General features: G+C 34.2%; 1 protein-coding gene across 2 annotated transcripts in view; it reads left to right on the forward strand.

Annotated features, from left to right (window-relative positions):
• The first annotated feature begins 1,583 nt into the window (after positions 1-1,583).
• LOC149787544 (synapsin-like) overlaps positions 1,584-23,464 on the forward strand; it is a 406,386-nt gene continuing 384,505 nt past the window's right edge. For both annotated transcript variants that reach the window (XM_089973694.1, XM_089973695.1), the window contains exon 1: positions 1,584-1,697. The gene's annotated coding sequence lies outside the window, so the exon portion shown is untranslated. The remainder of the gene's footprint in view (positions 1,698-23,464) is intronic.

A 23,464-nucleotide genomic window follows, 5' to 3' on the forward strand; every position in this document is an offset into this window, starting at 1 on the left:
CATGCACACATGGTAGGATCCTCATTCACTCATGCATGTACACATGGTAGGATCCTCATTCACTCATGCATGCACACATGGTAGGATCCTCATTCACTCATGCATGCACACATGGTAGGATCCTCATTCACTCATGCATGCACACATGGTAGGATCCTCATTCATACATGCAGCACACATGGTAGGATCCTCATTCACTCATGCATGCACACATGGTAGGATCCTCATTCATACATGCAGCACACATGGTAGGATCCTCATTCACTCATGCATGCACACATGGTAGGATCCTCATTCATACATGCATGTACACATGGTAGGATCCTCATTCACTCATGCATGCACACATGGTAGGATCCTCATTCACTCATGCATGCACACATGGTAGGATCCTCATTCATACATGCAGCACACATGGTAGGATCCTCATTCACTCATGCATGCACACATGGTAGGATCCTCATTCATACATGCAGCACACATGGTAGGATCCTCATTCACTCATGCATGCACACATGGTAGGATCCTCATTCATACATGCATGTACACATGGTAGGATCCTCATTCACTCATGCATGCACACATGGTAGGATCCTCATTCACTCATGCATGCACACATGGTAGGATCCTCATTCATACATGCAGCACACATGGTAGGATCCTCATTCACTCATGCATGCACACATGGTAGGATCCTCATTCATACATGCATGTACACATGGTAGGATCCTCATTCACTCATGCATGCACACATGGTAGGATCCTCATTCACTCATGCATGCACACATGGTAGGATCCTCATTCACTCATGCATGTACACATGGTAGGATCCTCATTCATACATGCAGCACATCGCAAAAAAATTAGATTGAATGCTTTCTAACATTAACATTGTGTTGTGTTGATGTGTGCAATGTTGTGTCCTTGTATTTTGGCAGATTAATTATTTTGGATATCTATTACAAAAATTAATAAATTAATTATAAATTAAATAACAGATTTGATGCAGCTGATTATTTTTCTATTATTAGCATATTTTACATATAATCTTATAATCTGAGTAAATTACAAACTATCAAGTATTTAATTTATTGCGTCTGTTAAATTCATCTTCTTGTTTATTACAGTTTTGCAATTTATGATGTGGTGTACACTGTATTGTGTACGTAATTCATTGTAAACAGACAAAATCCAAAATGTCAGAATTTCAAGTGGTTATATTGTCTCTTTAAAAGACTACAGTTATAAGGCATGTATAATAATTTATCTTTCTTTTTGTTGCTTTGCACAGAAGTGATTTTTGACCCAAGAACTTAAGTAAAATTTCTTATTTGGCAAAAAAGATAGACTCTGTATCAACTGCAGTAAGCCTTGCATGCAGAGCAGTCGGATCTTTGCTATGATGTCAGGATTTGTGAGCTTCAGAATTCAATAAAACAATTTATTTGTCCCAATCATCACCTTTTATTAGAATGGACTCTTCCATTTCCAGTGGAGTTCAGTGATTACAATTGATTATTAGAATATTCTATATTCAGACATGGTGTCCAGTGCATATTGATCTTTCTGTGATGCCTACACACTGTGATCAGAGTTAGTCCATGAATTGAGTGTATGACCAAACAAAACCTGTCACAGAAATTGGGAGGATTGTGTGAACACAAAGCTGTTACAAGAGGAATTTTAACAGAATTTAGGTAAGATTTGTGGAATATATTTTTTGCTTATGATGACTCAGCTTGCAAGCATCATAGAGACTTGAATGAATGATGTCCTAGCAACTGATTGATGTTAGGTTATACTCCCTGCTGATGGTTGCTGCTGGTCTCAGACAGTTGTTTATAGTAGTAAAGTTTGGCTGATTTATCGAATAACACCAGAGAGTAATATCAACATAATGAATTCAGTGTCATAAATAAGTGCTACATATGTTTTTAAAAACTGTGTTTATTGAAATGGTCATCAACTCTTAAATCTGGTGCTTATTTTACTTGCAGTCAACAATAGAGAGACACAATTTATTATTTCATTGATTATTAGTAAAAATAAATTTGAACACTAAAATTTTCACAATTTTTTTTATGTCATTGAGGGTGTCATGCTTAAATGCCAATGCAGTGTTCATCAGTTTAGTAGGAGAACAATAATTGGTGTTTTATCAAGAAAACATGACTGTACATATTTGAAATAATGCAGAGATCCTCAGTACATTCAATATTTAATAAATTATCACAATAATTTATAACCATGTTTTTCAGAACATAAGTGCACTCATGACAGTCATAGGGTGATTTGCAGTCTTACCAATGAGTACATCACATGCTTAACACGTAAGCTAGTAAATAGCTACAACATGACGTGCTTTAATTTCAGTCAGAAAGTTGGATTTGACTGGAATATTTTTCACAACATTCCATTGGCCACTGCATTAGCATAAATGTCACATGTCCAATATGTAAGTAAAAGATCCTAAATATAATTATATTTGTAGTATTCATTACTAAGTTGTAAAAATTATAAATGTTTTAACTATTTCGTCAAGAAATAATGAAAAGATGCTGTTAATTTCATTAATGTGTTGTCATAACAATATTGGAAATTTCCATATATTTTCTGACAGAAATGAATGATGTATCAGTACATTGATAAAGTACCATGGTATGTGTGTGCGATTTGGATTTCTTACATTATGTGTTTAGGCTCTAATAGTATTAAAAAAAAAGTGAAAACAACAAGCTTTAAAAAATTTAACAAATAAATTTCCCTGGAAAAACAATGTAAAAATGAGAAAAAAAAGAACTTAGGTTTAAGAATCAAATCTAAAAATAATCCAAGAATAATCCCAGAATTAAAAATTAGAAGTCCTTGTAGTAAAATGTTCTAATGAATTCAAGTTTGAGTCCAGATGAAAATCCAAAATGGAAGGCGATGATGTATGCTATAGCTAGTATAGTGCTGTTGTGTCTACAGTTCTTTGTTGTTCCACAGACATTATATTATAATATTCCGATGTTCAAATTCTGAAGAAAATTTAAAGAAATGTCTTTGTCCAAGAATTCTGTATGAGCACTCAAATATTTCCAGGAAATTAACAATTGCAAAACAAAATTTCAGCTCAGAAATTTCAACTGATCTGGTCACAACAAGATATAAAGCCCAACTCCCTAAATTCTCTATAAACATTGGTATTAAATATGACTACTGTGCAATTCTGGTAAAACCAGAATTTAAAAATAGAAAGTTATTTACTTGACTCACTGGTTTCTGACTCAAGGTCAGGCACTAGGTTACGTATTTAGGACAAAACATTCAGGTCAAACTAATTTCTGGAAAATGTCAAATTCCAGTAAAAAAAATTACATTACTCTTACAAGCAATGAAATTTTTAAAAAATTTAAAATTTACAAAGAGACATAAATTAAATCAAATATATATAACAGATTTTTAACGTAGCTTTAACAATTTTTCAGTCATGTCGCTATGATGTCTGCAGTGTGGTAGTTTATAGTGATGTCTAGCACTGGGGCATCATGCCTCAGGCATGTAGCATGATGTCCCACTCAGTCACGTTATTCTGACACCAGGCTGACCAGTCCTAACACTAAACACTTAATGCTGAGCGCCTAGCGAGGCAGCTGTCAGTACCAATTTTGTAAGTTTTTGGTATGACTCATCCAGGGTTCAAGTCTGCCACCTCCAGCATCCAATGCAGATGTTCTAACCACTATGCTACTGGAGTGGTACCATGGTATGTACCACCTGGAAAAAGTACCAGGTTAACTGGTATACCAATACTAGGCATTCATCTAATGTTTTAAATTGCATTATCCAGAACTGTCATTCAACAAACAAAAACACTTGAAGACACCAGGGCCCATTAGCCTCTTAAAAAGGTCATAAACTCCACATTGAAGTATATAAAATGACTATTCCGGTTCTTGGTTGTATCTGGAAAAAGGAACGGCAACAATTACATTTATAGCAGTTTACATTCATGTTAATCTAAGTATTGTTCACAGCAGGAGAGATGATTGCTGCCATGTGAAAAAACCAAAACCATCAACAACAACAACATAGACTACATCAAGTTGACAAGGAGTTATTGAGTTCCATAGGGTTTGGAATTGCAGTTTATGAAACTGAACTGGAGGTCATTAACGTCTAAGTGTACTTTATGAACTTTTACTTGAACCTGTTGTCGCCTCCGATCACAAGTATTCAAATGCATAATTTCCAAGTCGAAAATTGCAGTACAGTGAAACCTATCTTGAAAAAACACTGCTATGTGAGACCACCTGTCTTGACAAACTATATTCTCAATGCACAAATGTATCGATTATATAGCAATGTGACCTGTTATGAGAGACCACCTGTCTTGAAAGATTATAATTTTTGGCAGAAAAAGTGGTCTTTCAAGACAGGTTCTACTGTGCATATTTCATGACACCCTTATGAAACTTGTCTAACCTATGGAACAATATTAACTTGCTTATTGAGGTCTTGTTATGGTTTTCAGGCCTCTTGTCATGATCGTTTTAAATTGAACTGAAATGCATACTAGTATGCAAACTTCGCTGTGAAATTAGTTTCTGTGATAGATTGTATTCACTGTAAAATAATTAGCTATAGAATTTTTTGAGCTAAACACATCATGTCTATCAATAATGTGTTACATATTGGCTGATTCAGTCACATGCTTGCCAGGGCTAATAAGTCTATCTCTAATTATACTTGATTGTTCTGAATGCAATTTTTAATGGTTATAAATAGGTATCCCTGGTTAATCCTCTCTATCTACTCTAAACTAAACGTATGAGAGGCTTTGGTTTCAGACGTTGTAAAACCAAATTATTTCCTGTTTATTTTGCAATAATTTAGTGTTAATTCTAGGCTTGTTCAAATATTCTCATTGTTTTCTGTGTTCATTCAGATTATTACAGCAATACTGGCTCATTTGACTTTCAACCTTTAATTTCTGAAGCTTTTAGCTCATTTATGTTACTAATGACCAAGTTGGATCATAGATCCAGACTATAAATTAATAGGAAAAAAAAGAACACAATAAAAGCTGGTTAATAACCCAGTAAATTACCTAAGTTCTTTTTTAAATACAAAATAAATTGCTAAAGAAGCAGCAGCATCAACATTTTGTCAGTTGAAGAATTCTGAAATGAAGATAATTACAGAACATTTAAAAAAATGTCATGGCTTGAAACATTAATGTAATTTTAAAAATCTACAGATAAAGATGAGGACTATGTTGATCAACAGGTACAATGCATAAACTTTCTCTCTCTCTCTCTCTCTCTTTCTCTCTCTGTCTCTGTTTCTTTCTCTCTCTGTCTCTTTCTCTCTCTCTTCTCTGTCCCTGTCTCTGTCTCTGTATCTGTCTATGTCCCTTTCTCTCTCTCTCTGTCTCTGTCTCTTTATGCCTGTCTCTGTCTCTTTATGTCTCTCTTTCTCTGTGTCTCTGTCTCTTTCTCTCTCTCTGTCTCTGTCTCTTTCTCTCTCTCTCTCTCTGTCTCTGTATCTGTCTCTGTCCCTTTCTCTCTCCCTGTCTCTGTCTCTGTCTCTTTATGTCTCTCTCTCATTGTTGCATATAATAAACTTGCCATCTTTGTTATGAAGTTGGATGAAAATAAAAGCATATATTAAAATGTGTCCAAGCCATGTCTCAGGCAAGACTTCTCATCTGTGTGCTACATTGAAAGAATATTGGCCGGGTGGGTGGGTGGGTGGGTGTGGATTAATATTTCATGCTTAATTTACTGGTAGAAACCAGTTTTAAGTGAAAATATCAGAACTTGACCTCATTTTTTTCTCAGTATTATTACAAGTACAAAGTAATTTTTCACAAAATTCATTTCATATTGTTTGATTTTGTGTCAGCAGGTAACATTTTCATTAAGTGGTAATGTTCTGCTTTAAATATTGCTGTTAAAAAATAACATCATTGCTTGGTATCAGAAGTGCCGATCAGTGGTTATATGTGAGTACATGTACTTCCTGACTTATCACTGTCGACCAAAATTGCATGAAGCTACATGTAACACAGAGCAGCTAACTTCCAAGTAAGAATGTCAAACCTCAGCAGGTGCTTGATGATAGTTCTACAAAAAAGGTGAGGAATAAAGCAACCTTTTGGTGAAAACCACTTCATTAATAACATGAATGGCCACTGATACAGTATAGCTGATAATATAGTTTAAAGAATTCTGTACTTTTAAAAATTTTCGTACACTCTACACTCTAATTTAAATTATTTGTTCCTATCTCTAGTTACATACATGCGTATCAGGACATCAATTGTTGAAACTTTCATTGAATTAGGCTATACAGTGTGAAAAATCTTTAAATTTTGTATGATTTGCTCACTGAGAGCACTATGAAAGCACTTAGTAATCATGATGAATCAGACGTTTGCTGCATGACCTTAATGACAGAATAAGCCTCATCATGACATGGACCTGGAATTGCTTAATTTTTGTCCTGTGATATGGAGCACAATTTTGTACAATGGTTGCTTTTTGTGTGTATTTTACTGCACTTTGTTACCATTTATTCAATTTTGACTGTGATAACAGACCACAGGCAGTTAATCCTTTTATGAGTTACAGAACCAGCCTATGTGTTGTGACATTTTAAATACCTTATTTAAATGAATGTAGATTGCTGATTGGTAGAAAATAATTACTGGAAATAACTAACATAATACTTCTGGAAGAAGTCTATGTATGGGTCAGTTGTGCACAGTAGTGGGCTTGAAACTTAAAATATTTTCATTTGTTTTCTGCTGAACATTTCCTACTGGATAATACAATGATCTTCTTCTGCCAGGATTGCATGGTGTTCTCAGTTGGAAACTTTTCTCAAAAAAGAAACCTGTACAGCATATTAGTTTTGTCATTGTCTCATGGATAGATCATGAATAGTTCTGAAGGTTTTACCATGAAAGTATACAAATTTGGCCAAACACTAACATTACAGTTTAAGGGAATTGAATTGTCTGTGACCAGAAAGCACAAGGGCATAGCTTAGATGCAATGCAAATCGCTAGTCATAAATTACAGCATCATTGGTGAACTTGATGACAGCTTTTCACACATTAAACTTAATGGAGTTCTCTGTGTGGCTAAAAGTTATTATTGCACAAGTTTGGATCAATAAGATTCATATTGATCCTGATTTTGTTTTGCATAATAATTAATTTATTAAAACTACCATTTTAGTAGCTATTTTTCAGCCTTCTTACAGGTGGGTATTTTAGTGGTTTAGTTTTCTAAAGGGTGGATGTTTTAGTGGCTGTTTTTAAGCCATTTAATAGTTGGTTGGGTGTTAGTAGTTTACTTTCTGCCTTCTAATGAGTGGATGTTTTAGTGCATTACTTTCTGCCTTCTAATGGTTGGATGTTTTAGTGCATTACTTTCTGCCTTCTAATGAGTGGATGTTTTAGTGCATTACTTTCTACCTTCTAATGGTTGGATGTTTTAGTGCATTACTTTCTGCCTTCTAATGGTTGGATGTTTTAGTGCATTACTTTCTGCCTTCTAATGAGTGGATGTATTAGTGGCTATTTTCAGCCTTCTGCTGGGATGATGTTTTAGTGGCTACTTTTCAGCCTTATAATTGAAGTGTGTTTTAGAATACATTTTTCAGCCCTCTAGTGGAATGATGTTTTAGTGGCTTATTTTCAGCTTTTTAACAGAAGTGTGATTTTTTTAGCCCTCTGATGAGAGGATATTTTTAGTGGCATTTTTAGCATTCTGATGAGAGGATGTTTCAGTAGGTATTTTCAGCCTTCTAAGGTCAGTGTTTTAGTGACTGTTTTTCAGTACTATGATGAGGAAGTAACTTAGTACCGGTAGCTTATTTTCTAATGGGTGGATGCTTTATAAGTGGTGGCTATTTCTGTCCTCAAATAGGACGAATACATTTAGTGACTATTTCACCCATCTGATGGAAGCATGTTTTCATGGCTGTTTTCCAGCCCAGTAATGAGAGAGTGTTTTATTGGATATTCAGTTGTTTGTGGGATGGTGTCTGCTTGATCTCAAGCCCATGAGGGCAACTTTGGAGTTTCATCTACCAATCATGTATGTTCTGGATTGCTTAATTTTCCCCTAGACGTACTATTACATATAATCCATCCCTCAGATAAAAAATAAAATTCATCTACTTTCCTCAGTTGTTTCCATATCTGCTTCTCGTGATTTTATATTTGATATATTCCTTGTTTGTGATACTATATTTGAGTGGATTTGATGATCTAGGATATTGATGATCTAGGATAGTGTCTTCCCTCCCTGTTGAGCCCCATGGTATTTGAGCTGTCACTTCCATTAGACCACAGGAATCAATCAATATTATTATATGAGTAAACATTCAGAAGAGTGTGACCAATGGATTGTGCCAGTTAACTTCATGCACAGCAAAAATTCCTGAAGAGACTGTTGGGGGAAAATATTAAAGCACACTAGAAACGTAAGCTTAGGAATTTAATAGAGTATAAATCTAATTTTTATTGTATAACTCCATTTCTGTGTTGACACTAGGCAGTTGACACTAGGCAATTGACACTAGGAACTCTGGTCCCTCAGCTTTTGCAACACCTCCACAATGGCTGGTCATACCTATGTTGGATTTTCCTCTAAAAGACATATTATTTTGTATAGATGGAAATAAATGAAAACGCTGCTGATCGATTTCTAATATGGTCACAACAGTGACCATCTTAAAAATCCTATTGCTAATTGTGATGAAGTATATGGTTGGGATGGGGTGCTGCCAGTATTTTATTTAAACCATTATAGAAGTCCCACTCAGGCTCTATTTTGTTGTAAGTTAAATTTAGTGAAAGATAGAGGTAAAGCTCCAAGCCCCCTGTTGGCAATCCGATGGTTAGATGGTTATATATACAAAAAAAGGATGAAATTCAATGAATAACAATTTAATAACAATTCAGTAATCAAATGACTCCAATTTCCAATTACACTTCTTCTGCTCGACTCTTTAATAAGCCTATTGCATCACTTGATTAGCAGTGTGAGATTGATTTCCACCTGTCATTGCATTTCTACTCATCTGTTGTATAATTTCTGTCTACTGTTTCACCTAATCCCATCTCCTCTTCCTCCCTGACCTTTCTCCAAATTCCTTATCCTCCTCCTCCTTTACTTTATATTCTCCTTCCTCCTCCTCCACTTTCTTCCCCATGACTACACTTCTGTTGACTTCGACTGTCTTGGCTACAGTCTCAGTTTTGTCTCCAACTCTTGAAGACTTAGAACCCAATGGAACCGTAAGTTCTTTGACCCCTAAAAAGCTTCCTGTGAAAACACAAGGATGGTACAATCTTTTTCCTAAGTACTCTCGTCTCACACTACACACAGCCTATCATCAGATAATGGCTATTAAATTTTATCAGTCATGCATTCATGCACATCAAGATACCCATACATTCTTGTATGGTAAAACAAATATCATATCAGTTACTTCTTATACATACATCAATAAATTCTGTCACATCAATACATATTCCTTATCCTGTTTTACTAAACAATGTCACAATAATCACATTTCTTTACCTTACACTCATGCAAAGTACGCAAATATTCAAATATCCATCCTCTGATATATGCATACGTCCATAGTAACTAACCTTACATACTTCAACCATTTTCCAAATTCACAATTCAAGCATGTGTAAATTCTAACAACATATAAATAAATGCACTGGTTTGCTACAAAATAGCCTAATAATGAATTACAAAATTAATTCTGACCACAAGCTAGCAATCTACATAATTCTGCCTCACATCTAATAATTCTCTACATAAGGCTGAAGCCCATTTCTCCAATACACATGTAAATGAAACACTACAAGGTCATTCTGCATACTAAACAATCATAGTAATTAAGTGTACATACTACCAATAATTACAATTATGGAGCTATAAATATTCTGCAAAAATTGAGCAAATAACTTGCTGACCTTTTTGAAGCTTTGTCTTTCCTTTGAATCTACCTCTTCGTTCTGCCGCCAGATTACAAGTGGCTTCTTTCTTGGAGTAAACCCTATTGATCTGCAATCCTTCCAGGTGAATACTAAATTACTCCTAAGATTTTGGAAGGTATCATTCAGGTCTGAATTGTAATCATTCCCTTTATCTAAATTTTTGATTGGATATCACTGTGGACCAATCCAATCAAACTTAACGGACAATTTCCCTCTCACTGTATGTCAACATGGGAATGGATAAGAACATGCCCTGTTTACCCCATGGACTATCCTTTTGATCCTTGAACTAACCTTTAACATATAGGTGTGATCATGGCAAGCCTTTGTTAAGTTATGTGACCAGTCGTCATTGTCGACTCAAGTTTCCGGTCTCTGTCTCATGGTAACCTTATGTAAGAGTTCAACACGAACCCCTCAGCAATGTTTAGAGATCAAGCACAAGGCCAAGGTAATATTCCCAAGACAGGTAGATTATAACTTATACATGACTCTATAGCTGGGGCTTAGCAAATGTGGCACCAGTCCTCCTGAAAAGATGGCCATATCAACATGGTATTTTTACTGAAAGACTTCTTCAGATATCTAGTTGGTCCATGAAGAAATTGGTGCCACTCACACGTTCAGTATGACTGCCACTACAGCCATCTTGATAATCTTGTTATGGCTACTCCTAAATTGATGATCAACATATGGTTTGTACTAAAAGACTTAGTATAATATCTAGAAAGTTGGTCATAATGAAATGATGCCACTTGGTCATTCAGTAGGGCTGCCGCAGTGGCCATCTCCGAAATCTTCTTATCACTACTTCTCCTGGTTGAATGGTCATATCAGCATGGAGTTTTGTTGAAAGACTTCTTGTGATGTTTAGTGATTAATAAATGAAAATGATGCCAATCTGACCTCCAATACGGTCAACACAGTGATCATCTGGAAAATTTATTGCTATTTTTCTAGATTGCTGGTCCAATATGTTCACCATAACAACTAATTTTGAAAATCTTGTTATTGCTGAAGAATGTGAGAAATACCTCCATCACACAGCAGTTAAAAGGAAGAAATGGTCTTATTTGAATTCCTGAAAATTCTTATTGTCCAGTAGAGCGTTAGTACCATCCAGGGACTCTTGTTGATTTTGCTATCACCTGCTGAAGAAGACAGAATTCATAGTTTCAGAAAACTAGTTAGTCTGGAGCTAGTTATTGAAGGTCCACAGGTCTCAGAACATTGAGGATTCAAGGCTAGCATTTGAAAGTCCAGTTTGTGCTGGAAGCACTTACAGAGAATGCTGTAGCTACATCCTTCATTATGTAAACTAATTAAGCTTCAGACATCTATAATGCATGGAAAACATCAAGAAATATAGGTGACCACAGATTTTGGTTTTAAAAGTTTATGGATGAGGGAAGACATTCTGCATCAACAGGAAAGCAACAGAGAAATGCATATATAGGTGGAAGTAGCACAAAGAAATCAGGATGGTCTAAATATCAAAGATGCTAGAAAAAGCACTAAATTTGTTTGCAGAAATAATTCATTGTAAATTGTCTTGCATAAAAAAGGTCATAGTGTGTATGTTGATAGTAACTTGATATGTAAAGAACATGTTAGTCAGGTTATAAAAAAAGGTTTTTGGGTGTTTTATGCAATCTTGCAATTCTTAGGTTAGTTGCAAATTCTATTTAGGTTTTTTGGTTTTTAGCAAAGTCAAATAGTGGAAAAGAACCATCTTAAACACCATCTTAAATACATGAATTTTGTCCTGCATTTTATTCTGAAATGGGTTTGTACATTGAATTGCTCTTTCAAATCCTTGATGATGCAAAAAGCCTAGTGATTTTGGTTTTTAGAGGCAGAGACTTCAAGGTCACTTTTGGTGACAAAAAGACAACGATTTCTGCACAGTACTTTGCATGGTATTAAAGATACCTTCAGTAAACCTTGCCAACACAAAGAAGCCTATTGATTTTGCTGTCCAAAGGTAAAACATACACTGACCCAAGAAGGGAAAATAGTTGGTATGCAGTAACTTGAGTTTTAATGAACATAATATCACCAAACTTTATATGTCAGAGTTAGGTCACTGGATTATTACACATGAAAGTTAATTTTTATCTCTGTTACCAATGGTGTGGGATATAATGATAGCAGTGTTGGTCTGTACATCTGTTCATAGATGAGGTGGTTTCTGCAACATAATTTTGACCTACTGTGATCTTGTTTTCTTGAGCCTTGTATGTGCCTTACCTATGGAAAGAGGAATGCGATGATCTGGGTTGCAGCAAGGTCTAAGGTCAAGGACACTAAGGCTAAAAATAACTTCTCTTTTTTAAATGGTAAGTGAATTTTTCTTGACCTAATATTCACCATATTTCATTGGTGAATAGTCTACACATGGGCAGAGGTATTTCCATTTTGAGTCTTCGGAACAGAGCTAAATTTGCTGTTTTGGATTTCACATGACAAGTTAATTTTCCTTTTCATTAACTTCATAGATGCATTACACTTGATCAGTGGATTTGCCCATTGAGTCTATGATCAGTGGATCTGCCCATTGAGTCTATGATCAGTGGATCTGCCCACTGAGTCTATGATCAGTGATCAAAAGTTAAGTATGCTGAAGTGAAATTAACTTTTTTTAAAATATTACATTTGTCAGTGATATGTTTTGTCAGTGGTAACAACCATTCTTATAAAATAGCTCTTTTGTATCCTAAGTTGAATTATAATTTATACCTATATCAGACTTCACAAATGGGTTGCTTTTGATAATACAAATGAACCTGATGATGTGGGGTTCAAAAGGTCCAGGTCACAGTCACCATGACTTACAGCATAACAGATTGCACTTGTATAATTCACATTTTGCATTACACTTGTTTAAACAACTTCCCTAATGTAATTAACATTAGAAGATGTAAAAAATTGACATGAAGGATTTTAGGCTTTAGACCAAAGCTTGACATGCCATTGGTGATTTAAAATATAAAGATTCTTTAGACGAGATCTGCAGTTGATGGAGCCTAGAATTTTTTTTTTTTTCTGGCACAAGATATTGTTACATTAATCAGATTTTAAAATGTCGGTCATTGAGGCTAGACTGTTACATGATATTATTGTGTGGTGATTGACTGACTTCAAGATTTTGATGCTGGTCAGCTATGAACCAACTCAACATGCAAGAGATGAGCTTTGGATTATTGTACTGAATGGGTTTGTAACTAAAACACTTGCACTAGTGTGCCCTAGGATTGTGTCCTTTTATGATTACAATTTACCAATGTCAGTGTCTGGCTCTCAATTATCTCTGATTTTAATTGAAATAGAATTAGTTTAGCTCTTTGGGGATGGCTCCAAGGATTGAATGCATCTTTTCCTGTTGATAATGTGAGACTGAATTAGGAGAAACAGGTGTTTTTGAAGATGCTTTTAGCAGCATAATGTGCTGTAATGAATCTGGTCCTAATAAGAGGCTTTTAGTATCTCTGTTCTTTTTCATCTTGTAATTTGTAATTTAATCTCATAATTATACTGATATGTTTTAGCCATGTTTAAGGATTATTGGAATTATGGAGTAATTAACTTTAAAAAAATTAGTATATCTACAATCTTGGAAAGTCATATCAATATAGGGGTTTGACCAAAGAGTTATTATGATATCAAGTTGGTCGTAAAAAAAGGTTCTGTTTCTAAAATAATTTTTGAAATTCTGCTTGCCTGGCAGGACAGTTTCATTACACCAGTCTGTCTAAAAAAAATATTTCTGTTTTGTGCATCATAGAATTTGACTTTTGACAGAGGGGCATACAGATATTGCAGAACATCATAATTTTGTGTCTCTTATCTTTGGTGAGCTCACTGAGTTTTCTTCACAGTTTAGGGCATTAACAAATTACCAGTAGATCCATGTTAACCATCTTTCAGGTGATTCCACAGGAATTTCAGTTAAATATAGGTTCAGAAAAGTTGATTTGTATGATTCTATTGACCAATGACATTGGTGCTTATATCAAACTTTTGGAAGTAGTACAAGATTCGCAAATTGTATACACTGGAAATAAAGCACAAGAATAGCAAAGTGTATACACTGAAAATAAAGCACAAGAATAGCAAAGTGTATAGTCTGGAAATAAAGCACAATAATAGCAAAGTGTATACACTGGAAATAAAGCACAAGAATAGCAAAGTGTATACTCTGGAAATAAAGCACAAGAATAGCAAAGTGTATACACTGAAAATAAAGCACAAGAATAGCAAAGTGTATAGTCTGGAAATAAAGCACAATAATAGCAAAGTGTATACACTGGAAATAAAGCACAAGAATAGCAAAGTGTATACTCTGAAAATAAAACCTTTTGAAACAGATATTTAAGTCTAAAATATTAATTAGATTATTAATTATCCTGATGGAATTGTGAACTGGAAAAAGTACCACAGTATCATGCGAGTGGTGACTGTCCAGAGGTTAGACAGCAATTGTTATTTGAAATACTCATGGTTCCAATACTGTCTGGTTTGCCTTGTGTTGGGGACTGATGACTTTGCAAAGTTATGGGATTGCTTGCCTAATTTCAGCAGGATTATAGTGGTAATGCTATTCTTTATTAGTATATGTGTTCTTCTGAAAATATTAGTATTTCTCTTTCTCAGCATGGTTATACCAGTATATTATTAGTAGACGTTTCATTTGTAACCTTTTATTAATTAGTGTTTACTGAATATTCTTTATAAATGATATAAATTTCAAAGTTAACTGTCAAAAAAGTTTTGGAAGTAATAGTTCCAAAGATTGGAATAAGTGACCACTTTGCAATTTTTCTAACATGTAAAGTCAATGGCAAATCAACAAAAAATAATGTTCATAAACCCATTACCTATAGATCTTTTCAAAACTTTGATACTGTTAAATTCCTGGAAAATCTGAAACAGGTTCAATGGAATACAGTCCAAATCTTTGCAGATATTGATGATGTTTTAGAGACTTGGACAGAGCTGTCCAACAGTATAGTGATCAAACATCATCCCAGCATCTTTAAAAACACACAAGATAAAGAAAGACCACCAGCCAGGCTGGATCTCCCCAGAAATTTTAGATGCAATAAAGCAAAGAGACCAACTAAAATCAGTAGGAAATCAAGCTGAATATAGATCTTGGAGGAATAAAGTTAATAAAATGATATGTCAAGCCAAACAAGTGCACTACAAAAAAGTGCTGGATGAAAACCAAAATAACCCGAAAGCCATCTGGCAAGTGTTTACAGAGTTTGGTGAAGGGACATGTAAGAGTAAAACTGAAATTTTATCCCTCAGTCATGAGGTCATTTATACAGATAGTCTGTTCAAATTGCTGAAAAACTTAAAGAACCCAGAACTTCATCTGATCATCTAGAACTCAAACATGTTTGTGCTAAAAAACTACCAAACAATATAAAGTTTGAAATTCCTGAAATGAGTCCAGAATTTGTGTTGAAATATATTAAAAATTGGATGATTGTAAAGCTACAGGACTTGATATGATTGGACCAAGGCTACAAAAGGTAGCTGCACCTGCAATTGTAGAGAGTATAGCTTTCATTTGCAATGAAAGTATTAGGTCTAATAAATTTCCAGAAACATGGAAAACTGCCAAGATTATACCATTGCATAAAGCGGTAACAAAGGATGATATAAATAACTACAGACCCATCTCTATCCTTCCTTGTCTCTCCAAATTACTAGAAAAACATGTACATGATTCTTTTCTCAACTATTTGAACTCTTATGATCTTATTCATGATAATCAGTCTGGCTTTTGACAGAATCACTCCTGTGAAACTGCACTTGTATCTTTGATTGATAAATGGCTGAAAGCATTAGATCAAGGAAAAATGGTTTAGGCACTATTATGGTTGATTTTCTTAAAGCTTTTGATCTTGTAGACCATGAAAGTTTGCTTGAAAAACTAAAAATCTATCAATGAAGTGAAAACTCCTTAAATTGGTTTATTTCTTACTTAACCAATATAGTGCAAAAAGTATCTTTAAATGGTCAACTTTCTCAAAGTAAAAATATTAACTGTGGAGTACCACAGGGCTCTCTTCTTGGACCACTGTTATTCATTCTATTTATCAACAACTTACCTCTTAAGATTGGAACCTCAGTTTCTTCCAATGACCTCTGTGCAGATGATACATGTACTACACTGTCTGAGATGGGTAAAACCAAAATAGTACTTGAAAATAACTTACAAAATGCTCTCAACAGACTTCAAGCATGGTGCAAGGAAAACAGTATGATCATAATACAGAAAAAAATGAAAGCCCTACTAGTTACAATGCAACAAAAATGAGCAAGGCTAGATAGCGACAAACTCCAGGTCCTATTTGACAATGTGAGTCTTAATATGACCTCTCAAGATAAAATTCTTGGTGTATTCATAGATAACAATCTTACTTGGTCTATTCACATTAAACATGTTTCAGAAATTTTAATTCTTATCTTTGGCTACTGAGAAAAATCAAAACATACATTCCTCTCCAGTATAGGGTCATCTTTTATAAAAATTCTATTCAACCATATCTGGACTATTGTAATGTAATTTGGGATAATACCTCTAATTCAAACATAACAACACTTTCAAGATTCCAAAAGAGGGCTTGCCATTTAATTCTAGATCAAGGTATAGACAATTTCCAGGGATGCAGTGAATAATATAAAGATTTTAACAATACATGAAAGAATATTTCTTAGAAAGGCCAAATTGATGTATAAAGTATCCAGAAAAGCCATTCCTGGCTATCTAAGCAATATCTTTCACCAAAGAGATGCTGATGGTCTCCAAATTTAAGGTCACTTAGAAGCAAAAATTACATTATACCAAGGCCAAAGAAGGAATTGTTTAAAAAAAATTTAAATATACTGGTCCACTGGTATGGAACAACAGTCCTAGTGACATAAAGCAGGCCCCTAGCATTTCTTCTTTTCATAATGTCTCAGATGGATCAAATCTTGAGACAAATTGAACAGTTCTAGAACAATAAATACTGCCTGCTTTTCTGTATTTTGCATCATTTTCACAGTTGAATTTTTCAATGTAGGATGATATTTTATATATTTTTGTGTTCACAGATGCCTGTGCATATGTTCCAGGCTTGATATTTTGATTTTAAATATCATTAAATATTTTAGTGTCACGCCAGATTCTTCACATCATGTATATTGTACATAACAGATAGAAGGCCTCAAGGTAGATTAGTTCTGTAACTAACTGAGTTACCTTCTCTAGATAAAGTCTTTATTTTTATTATTATTATGGTAATGAGTAAATTGGAGTTCAGTGGGGTGTGGTAGTTGGTAAAATAAAGAATTTTATAATTCCTGAAGACCTTGAAAAGTAGGAGCACTTTTTTCGTGATTCTTGAAACTTTTGGTTGATTTACATTTCTGAGATATGAGAGAGAGAGAGAGAGAGAGAGAAAGAGAGGGAAAGAGAGAGAGAGAGAAAGAGAGAGAGAGAGAGAGTATCTGATGGCAGCACAGATACTGCTATAACGAAGATGGCTGAAATAAATCAATGAATTACTAGTGCTAGATTCATCTGTACCCATGAAGCAATGTATTACTAATGTTAGATTCATCTGTACCCATGAAGCAATGTATTACTAATGTTAGATTCATCTGTACCCATGAAGCAATGTATTACTAATGTTAGATTCATCTGTACCCATGAAGCAATGTATTACTAATGTTAGATTCATCTGTACCCATGAAGCAATGTATTACTAATGTTAGATTCATCTGTACCCATGAAGCAATGTATTACTAATGTTAGATTCATCTGTACCCATGAAGCAATGTATTACTAATGTTAGATTCATCTGTACCCATGAAGCAATGTATTACTAATGTTAGATTCATCTGTACCCATGAAGCAATGTATTACTAATGTTAGATTCATCTGTACCCATGAAGCAATGTATTACTAATGTTAGATTCATCTGTACCCATGAAGCAATGTATTACTAATGTTAGATTCATCTGTACCCATGAAGCAATGTATTACTAATGTTAGATTCATCTGTACCCATGAAGCAATGTATTACTAATGTTAGATTCATCTGTACCCATGAAGCAATGTATTACTAATGTTAGATTCATCTGTACCCATGAAGCAATGTATTACTAATGTTAGATTCATCTGTACCCATGAAGCAATGTATTACTAATGTTAGATTCATCTGTACCCATGAAGCAATGTATTACTAATGTTAGATTCATCTGTACCCATGAAGCAATTGTATTACTAATGTTAGATTCATCTGTACCCATGAAGCAATGTATTACTAATGTTAGATTCATCTGTACCCATGAAGCAATGTATTACTAATGTTAGATTCATCTGTACCCATGAAGCAATTGTATTACTAATGTTAGATTCATCTGTACCCATGAAGCAATGTATTACTAATGTTAGATTCATCTGTACCCATGAAGCAATGTATTACTAATGTTAGATTCATCTGTAGCCATGAAGCAATGTATTACTAATGTTAGATTCATCTGTACCCATGAAGCATTGTATTACTAATGTTAGATTCATCTGTACCCATGAAGCAATGTATTACTAATGTTAGATTCATCTGTACCCATGAAGCAATGTATTACTAATGTTAGATTCATCTGTACCCATGAAGCAATGTATTACTAATGTTAGATTCATCTGTACCCATGAAGCAATGTATTACTAATGTTAGATTCATCTGTACCCATGAAGCAATGTATTACTAATGTTAGATTCATCTGTACCCATGAAGCAATGTATTACTAATGTTAGATTCATCTGTACCCATGAAGCAATGTATTACTAATGTTAGATTCATCTGTACCCATGAAGCATTGTATTACTAATGTTAGATTCATCTGTACCCATGAAGCAATGTATTACTAATGTTAGATTCATCTGTACCCATGAAGCAATGTATTACTAATGTTAGATTCATCTGTACCCATGAAGCAATGTATTACTAATGTTAGATTCATCTGTACCCATGAAGCAATGTATTACTAATGTTAGATTCATCTGTACCCATGAAGCAATGTATTACTAATGTTAGATTCATCTGTACCCATGAAGCAATGTATTACTAATGTTAGATTCATCTGTACCCATGAAGCATTGTATTACTAATGTTAGATTCATCTGTACCCATGAAGCAATGTATTACTAATGTTAGATTCATCTGTACCCATGAAGCAATTGTATTACTAATGTTAGATTCATCTGTACCCATGAAGCAATGTATTACTAATGTTAGATTCATCTGTACCCATGAAGCAATTGTATTACTAATGTTAGATTCATCTGTACCCATGAAGCAATGTATTACTAATGTTAGATTCATCTGTACCCATGAAGCAATGTATTACTAATGTTAGATTCATCTGTACCCATGAAGCAATTGTATTACTAATGTTAGATTCATCTGTACCCATGAAGCAATGTATTACTAATGTTAGATTCATCTGTACCCATGAAGCAATGTATTACTAATGTTAGATTCATCTGTACCCATGAAGCATTGTATTACTAATGTTAGATTCATCTGTACCCATGAAGCAATTGTATTACTAATGTTAGATTCATCTGTACCCATGAAGCAATGTATTACTAATGTTAGATTCATCTGTACCCATGAAGCAATGTATTACTAATGTTAGATTCATCTGTACCCATGAAGCAATTGTATTACTAATGTTAGATTCATCTGTACCCATGAAGCAATGTATTACTAATGTTAGATTCATCTGTACCCATGAAGCAATTGTATTACTAGTGTTAGATTCATCTGTACCCATGAAGCAATTGTATTACTAATGTTAGATTCATCTGTACCCATGAAGCAATGTATTACTAATGTTAGATTCATCTGTACCCATGAAGCAATGTATTACTAATGTTAGATTCATCTGTACCCATGAAGCAATTGTATTACTAATGTTAGATTCATCTGTACCCATGAAGCAATGTATTACTAATGTTAGATTCATCTGTACCCATGAAGCAATTGTATTACTAATGTTAGATTCATCTGTACCCATGAAGCAATGTATTACTAATGTTAGATTCATCTGTACCCATGAAGCAATTGTATTACTAGTGTTAGATTCATCTGTACCCATGAAGCAATTGTATTACTAATGTTAGATTCATCTGTACCCATGAAGCAATGTATTACTAATGTTAGATTCATCTGTACCCATGAAGCAATGTATTACTAATGTTAGATTCATCTGTACCCATGAAGCAATTGTATTACTAATGTTAGATTCATCTGTACCCATGAAGCAATGTATTACTAATGTTATATTCATCTGTACCCATGAAGCAATTGTATTACTAATGTTAGATTCATCTGTACCCATGAAGCAATGTATTACTAATGTTAGATTCATCTGTACCCATGAAGCAATGTATTACTAATGTTAGATTCATCTGTACCCATGAAGCAATTGTATTACTAATGTTAGATTCATCTGTACCCATGAAGCAATGTATTACTAATGTTAGATTCATCTGTACCCATGAAGCAATGTATTACTAATGTTAGATTCATCTGTACCCATGAAGCAATGTATTACTAATGTTAGATTCATCTGTACCCATGAAGCAATTGTATTACTAATGTTAGATTCATCTGTACCCATGAAGCAATGTATTACTAATGTTAGATTCATCTGTACCCATGAAGCAATGTATTACTAATGTTAGATTCATCTGTACCCATGAAGCAATGTATTACTAATGTTAGATTCATCTGTACCCATGAAGCAATGTATTACTAATGTTAGATTCATCTGTACCCATGAAGCAATGTATTACTAATGTTAGATTCATCTGTACCCATGAAGCAATGTATTACTAATGTTAGATTCATCTGTACCCATGAAGCAATGTATTACTAATGTTAGATTCATCTGTACCCATGAAGCAATTTCATTCTGAAATAGAAGAGAAATCTGCAGCCTTCACCTTATGATGTGGCATCTTTAGTGATATAATGTATATTGATAAACCAATGATGCTGTAAATGAAAGCAATAACTGCACAGCCAATGGGCCAATCAGTATAGCTTATCTTGTATTACGCCTGGAAGAGGGTGATAACTTTGAAATTAACAGTTCACTTGAGGAAACAAGAAATGTTGTAATTTGATTTCAAGCAGTCTTACTGGCAGAAATGAATATGTATTCAATTGTGGAGAATAATGTTGTACTTGTATTGATGTTAATCAAACTGTAAGCTTCTTGTAACAGGAAAACTTAGCTCTAGAAGGAAATCATGATCTTGGCAGGAGTGTTCGAGTCTTATAGCTGAGAGGACCCCTGGGGTGCTGTGATCAGATATTGCAATATACGTAAGCATTCAAAAACAATTATCTCATTCTGCAAAAACAGATTCCAATTCAACATTTGATCACAGTTTTAATGAGAAATGACTATCGATGCACAAACTTGCAAACACTCTTAGACCTTCTCATTCTTAATTTGATTTTAATCATGTTTGGTGTGAATGTTTATCTCTTTAAGACCTTAGATGAGTTATAAATGAAAAGTTGATTGGGCTTGTATTACAAAGAGTTATAGCCCTTGATCAGCCTATTGGACAATGCGACACTGAAATATTCACTCATTTTGCAAAGGTTTATCTTCAAGGCCTGGATGAATTTCATGATTACATAAGGTTTTGATCATATTTTATCCAGTGATAAGGTCAGAAGACAATTTTCAGTAATTGGTGTAATTTATTTGAATTTGAGAACATTTACCTAACAAATGTTCAGTTTATTTTGATCCTGATAAATCATGTTGCCTTGGAAGGTGGATATATTCAAGCCTTGAGAAATACAAATGATGAAATCATTGTTGAAGTAGACATTCTTGGATGAGGTCAGCTGGAAGGTGTTGTCCAGTAAAAACCAGAATGTATATCATCACTGTGATGTCACAATGAAAGCTGTGCAAAGTTGAAAAACTCATACTGCCATTAGTATTATTTGTTATGAGAAGACCCAGTGTCCTCTTTTCTTGACTCAGTTTAATATCTGAACACACAGCAATCAATAAATTTACCAAAGAAATTTTGTTTGGATATTTTTTATGATATTTAAGTGCAGATCATACATCTATCAGGATTGAATAGACTTTGGTTAAACAAAGTATTAGTCTTACATTTTAGAACAACAGTTTGTATATAATTCAAGAGTAGTAACAGTGCCTTCATGACCACATTGATATACACAATAGAATAGATTGTACTGGTTTATGTTAGCGTGACCTTTTGGCTTGATTTAAATTGGATGTGAAGCTTGACCGTAACAAGGTTGAAGATAAGTGGACTTGTTAATAATACTCCTTCTTCTGTAATTCCAGATTAACAGTGATACTATAATTCAATCAGATTAACAGTGATACTATAATTCAATCAGATTAACAGTGATACTATAATTCGATCAGATCTTTTTGGACAAGTTTGAATAATACAGGATCTTGGCCTTACTTTATAGAGTTATAGTTCTTAGAATATGCATTCCACTGGGATTTGAATGCTACAGCATCCTTTATTTCATTTGAACAAATTTGGACATGCAGCTAAGATGTTAGACAAATTTGATGAAGATCAAATTTTTACAGTATTTTACAGGATGACTTAGAATAAACATCCTGAAACATTTAAATAATTGTAGCTGAAATAAACTGGTTGTGTAAATTCATCTTAAGAGGCCCTTTATTGATTACGATGACATTTTATAGGCCTCAAGAGACTTTGAATTAGCATCCCAATAGTTTTGAACACTGTAGTATTCATATCACTTGAGTTCAAAAAGATTTGTGTGTGTGTGTGTGTGTGTGTTTGATTTGAATTATTAATGTAGCTCTAACAAATTTTCAGTCATAATGATATGATGTCTGCAGTGTGGCATTTTGTAGTGATTTCTAGCACTGAGCCATCATGCCACAGACATGTAGCATCATGTCCCACCCAGTCACATTATCCTGACACCAGGCCAACCAGTCCTAACACTAAGCTCTTTATGCTCATTGCCTTCTAGGCAGCTGCTAGTACCATTTTTGTTAAGTCTTTGGTATGACTCAGCCAATGTTCAAACCCGTGACCTCCCACATCTGAGGTGGACACTGTAACCATTTAAGGCACTGAAGCAGTCAAACTATCCCCATTAAAGTATACAATTATTTCAGTAATTACCAAATTTTGATTATTTTAAAAGATATAAGGACTTAGACCAACTTAAAATAGTCATGTCCTTCGAACTTAAGCATCTGCTTCTTTTGCAAGACTTTAAATAAAGTCCCTGAGAAGCTTTATTCCCAAAAAAATTTGAATGAATTTGATGATTAGATTTTGATCCTGTTTTAAGACATTCTGGGCCATGATTGATTTTTGAATAT

Source organism: Sinohyriopsis cumingii, chromosome 11 (genome assembly GCF_028554795.1).
Source record: "Sinohyriopsis cumingii isolate HCF-2022 chromosome 11, ASM2855479v2, whole genome shotgun sequence".
NCBI classification, from domain to species: domain Eukaryota; kingdom Metazoa; phylum Mollusca; class Bivalvia; order Unionida; family Unionidae; genus Sinohyriopsis; species Sinohyriopsis cumingii.